General features: G+C 40.5%; 1 long non-coding RNA gene across 1 annotated transcript; it reads right to left on the reverse strand.

Moving 5' to 3' along the window:
* Positions 1–4,055: 4,055 nt before the first annotated feature.
* LOC140547874 (uncharacterized) lies at positions 4,056–5,036 on the reverse strand. The gene is made up of 3 exons (XR_011978521.1): positions 4,956–5,036; positions 4,508–4,743; positions 4,056–4,414 (listed from the first exon to the last, which is right to left on the reverse strand). It is a non-coding gene; the product is annotated as an uncharacterized lncRNA (long non-coding RNA).

Raw genomic sequence — 5,036 nt, forward strand, 5'->3', positions numbered from 1 at the left:
ACACTTTAGTTCACTGTAGCTTAATAAAGCTGAACACACTGGACTCTAATGTTTTGGCGCTAGGACCCAGGGGGAAGAACAGCTCACTGACGGAGCGAGAAGGGAGGCTCCGCCCTATATGCAAATAGGTAGTGTGAGGAACCAATGGGAAAGATGTGAGTGTTACTCAGAGGTTGGGGTACAGAAACAAGCCCCGCAGCCCCGCTGTATTTTACTGAACCCTCCTCTCATGAGAGAGGAAGCTGCTTTATTGTTCAGCTTTTATGAATCTTAAATAAAGATGGGAGTTTTCTCTCCTCTCTTCAGCTCTGCTTCTCTTCTCCTTTAGTTTGGAGCTGTTTTTATTCTCTTCTCTTTTCTTCTCTGTTCTGTTCGCAGTGATAAGCTCTGTACCGCCAGTCTGTGTCTGTCGCCCTCTGCTGGCAGCTGGCGGCACAGGCTGACCCTTTACACCACAATTTAATACAATGTAAAGATGAGCATATAAGAGTTTTTTTTTGTTGTGAAGGAGCCACCTTAGAGACACATGATCAACAGTTAAACTATTTAAGATTTTCTTTTTCCTTTTTGTTTGCAAAGAAAACCTCTTTATACAGAACCAGTAGCGCTGTGTGCCGCCGTCGCCCTCTGCTGGCAGCTGTCTGCATAGCCTGAACCCCTCACTCTGTTTAAATCCTATTGAAATTATTAGACAAAAAATTGACCACCACAATTGAGTGAAAGTTAAGTAAAAGGGGCACTTAATAAAATACTACTTGTTTTGGAGATATTTAAACAACCGTTTTTTTTTTATTATTTTTGTTTGCAGAGACAACCTCTAGTGCTGCAGTCTGTGCGGCCGTCGCCCTCTGGTGGCAGCTGGCGGCACAGACTGACCCTTTACACTGCTGAAAAGCTCCTGAAATTATTAGCCAAAAACTGACAACCACAATTTAGTAGAATATAAAAACTTGTTTTGGAGACATATTATCAACCGTTCAGCTGCTACTGAAGTTTCTTATTTCTCTTCTGTTTTGTTTGCAGAGAAAACCTCTCTTTTCTCTCTTTGTTCGAAATTTGTTTGATTTATTTTGTAGAGTGTTTATTTTATAGTGTGTTTATTTTATACACAAACGGTTGCAGCTATAACAACTTTAATTTCCCTCCAGGAACAATAAAGTATCTCTGATTCTGATTCATTACAGAACCAGTAAAACTGAGCGCTGCAGTCGCCCTCTGCTGGCAGCTGTCTGCATAGCCTGAATCCCTTACCCTGCTCAAATCCTTTCGAAATTATTAGACAAAAAACTGACCACCACAATGTAGTGGACTGTAAAATAGCCATATAAGAGTTGTAGTTTGTTGTGAAGGAGGCACCTCATAAAATGCAACGTGTCTCAGAGTCATATGATGAACCGTTTAGACGCTATTAAAGTTTCTTTATTCAGAACCAGTTTTGCAGTCTGTGCTGCGTCTCCCTCTGCTGGCAGCTGGTGGTAAATGCAGCCTCTGTTCACCGTTTAGATTAAAGGCATTAGACAAAAACTGACCACCACAATTAAGTGGAAGATGAATTTGGACATAAAACAGTTATAGTTTGTTGGGAAGGAGACAGTTAATAACATTTAGATAAAAGAACATTTGGCTTTCAACTGAAATGATTAGACAAAAACTGACCAGCACAATTTAGTCCCTAGTGAAAAAAGTAAACTCAGGTGTGTTCAGCTTTATTAAGCTACAGTGGACTAAAGTGTTCTTGTAGACTCACTAAAGATCAGTACACTTAAAGAGGGCAAGAATGGATGAACCATCTTTCTACTTTTTCTTTTTTAATTACATAAATATAGAAAACACTAACTTTAATTTAAAATATTACTGTATATGTATTAAACCCATATTTTACATAAACTTAAATCCAAATAAAAATGTATTTGTATATGTATTTGTTTCCAATCCTGGATTTTGTTCTTAATAGACTTTAAAAGAACAGTTAATGTAACTGATTGACCATGTAATGTTACACCTACCAAGAACAAAGTCTCTGTCAAATTTGACCTAATTAACATATTAACAATGACCATCTTCACAAATACAGATGGTAAAATTCTGCATTAGTGATCACTTCATCATTCAGGCACCATCAAGCTCTTACAGCCTTCAGCACTAAGACTAGACTCTAAGAACACTATACAGATAACAAGTGACCACATAGGGGAATGTAGCCTGGGGGAAATTACTGCACATTGATGGTGAGTAAAGGGGGAAAGACACGCCCAGTATGGAAACAGGTGGCACCAGGAGCCAATAGGAAAGTGAGAGTTTTACTCAAATAGGTTGTATTCCACCATACTGATCACCTACATCTCTGTACCACTCATTCCTTCTGAGCTGGCACTGATCACTAGGTGTATTACAGCAGCCATATGACTAACATTACAGTAGGTTTACATTCCTTGTAAATAAAGGACATAATATTATGCAGCTAACTGGATTACAGTGTGTGAGCTAGGTAACTGTGGGATTAGTGAAAGCACAGTGTTCAGACTGAAGAACTCCTTCGACACTCTCCAAGTTCTTGCCAGTTTGTACTGTGTCTTTAGAATGACCACTGATATTGATCACATGACCACTTCATTTAGTTTACAGTTTAAATCTATTAATGAATATGGAATTTGATGTTTACCTGAATCCACCAGACAGTAGAGCGCACAGGACCTGGCCAGGCGAGCAGTTCTGCACCATGCCACCTTCACGTCCTCTCTGATGAAGTGGCTGAATTCCTGAGTCTTGTGCAGGAGAACACAGGCAGTGCTCTCAGCCTTCTTCATTTCACCCAGTGACCCAGAAGGTTCCAGGTGACTCTTCAGCAACAGGGTCATTGGCACCTGAGGCTCATTGATGGGCGTCTATTGAGGCCCCATCTCACAACTTACAGGATGTAAAAGATCTGCTGATTATGTTTTGGTGCCAGATAACACAGAAACCCTTCAGAGGTCTTGTAGAGTTCATGCCTCTAATGCTCAAATCTGTTAATGCAGTACAAGGGGGAACAACCCATATTAGACAAGTGGTATTAATGATATGGCTGATCTGTGTACACACCTTCTTTAAAGAGAGCATCCAGTTATTAAGAGCAAAGCAGACACCTTGTCCCGTTAGGAGCCAACTGCCCTTCATATAATCCACCCTGCACTTCTCAAAATACAGCGAGTTACTGAGTCCTCTTTAACTCCACCATTAGAGCAGCTTCACTCTCCACAGGGTTACATCTACTCTCTCTGGGTGGCTATATTGTCACTGATTTTTATGTGTCAGAAATGTTTATTGGAAGGTTTTGAGTTGAACAGATCTGAATAAAAAAGTTGAGATGGAAAAATGTGTTTTTCATTTATTTTACTTTCGTAAAAAGTCTGCACAATAATAGTTGCCCAATAATTGTGCAAATAGAGATATTCTCCCAAGAAAGCCAAAACCTCACTTTTACTTACTTAAACATTCATGTTTGAGGTTTATTAGCATTTTGGATTAACAGAGAGCACTGTAGTTGGTTAGATACCAGCATGTCCTCAGAAACCAGTATCAGAAACCAGTATCAGAAACCAGTATCAGAAGTCAGTTGAGAAACTCAAGCTGGTCTGAGGGGAACGAACAGAGAGGCTTTAGCTACAAACAGCAATTTCTATCTAAACCTCAGTGAACAAAGTTCACCTACTGTCAGAGTTATCAGACTGTAATACTCTGTAAGGCTGTTTGTCAATATTATAACATCAAAACTATCAATATTATAAACAGGAGGCCATATGCTGCTGGCTAAGCTCTGCTGCGTCTTCTTGTTTTAGCCTGTAATGACAGCTTGATACAGTTGGTTTAAGAGTTTTTATGGAGGGGTACTTCTGGTCCTGTCCTCAATAATAGAAGCTGTGCAAGTTCATCATCCGACAACTCCTTAAAACCGGTCATGTGATTTTAAACAGTGAGAGAAGTGGGTGACCACTAAAGACACTTCTGACCAGGCCAGAGCTTTACAGCAGACAATAAGATGAGCTAAACTACAAAAAGAGAGAGATGGGAGCTGAAAGTAATGGAGTAGAAGAAGATTAAGTAGAGAACTGTGTTCTTTATTTGGGTTCTTGTGGTTTTTCTTGTAGATGTTAATCTGTACACTTGTGTTGATGGAGCAGTTGGATTGCTGCTCTGTAGGATGAGGAGGACAATGCTGCAATCATCCTAATTGTATGAGCCTTTCATTAAAAGTTCATTAGAGGAATGTCAGTCGAAGTCAATCTGTAGACGAGTTACTTTCAGTTCTGCTGTCTTCAGAAACCCTCTGAGAAAACCCCTCTGATCTAAACTTTAGACCGGTGTTTTATTGTGTGATGTATGCTTGTGGATCTGACTGTAAGTCTGGTCATTGACTGCTTCAGCAACCAGAACCCTGTAGAAGAAGAGATGAAGTGACGTTCTAGATAAACATTAAGTACTAAAGCAGTGCAGAATGAGAGAAGATGTAATGACAGGGTTTACTCACTGGGGGGCAGCAGTGTGTGTGCTGAAGTTCACAGCAGCATACAGTACATCCTGCTCTTCTGTGGGATCTAGAAAAGGTCTGGAAGTAGAGGCTGGAGATTCCCTGTGTGTGTGAGAAGGTCTGAACTGAACACTGGAGTAGTGAACGTCGTCCTGTTCACCTGAGTCCTCTCTCTGTGTGAGGTCAGAGGTCATGGCTAGGACTGAAACGTTACCATACACAGGAGGAGAGTCACACTGAGAGAGAAAGAGAGAGAGAGGTTTGGAAATAGGCTACATTTGATGATGTTTAGTCTCTTCTCTCTAATATATTCAGCTGTTCACACTCCTCAGTGCTCTTGTGCTCTTCAGACTTTCTCCTCCTGAGAGACAGTCAGCAGTGTTGACAGAAGTTAAAGCTTTCATTTCATTTCATGTTCACACATTTATCTGATTAATAGTTCACATACCACAACCACAGAACTGCTGTGATGAGTATCAGAGCCACCAAGACCACCATCACTCCCACTGTGACCAGCTTTGGCACTGAG

The sequence above is a fragment of the Salminus brasiliensis genome, chromosome 25 (assembly GCF_030463535.1).
Source record: "Salminus brasiliensis chromosome 25, fSalBra1.hap2, whole genome shotgun sequence".
NCBI classification, from domain to species: Eukaryota; Metazoa; Chordata; class Actinopteri; order Characiformes; family Bryconidae; genus Salminus; species Salminus brasiliensis.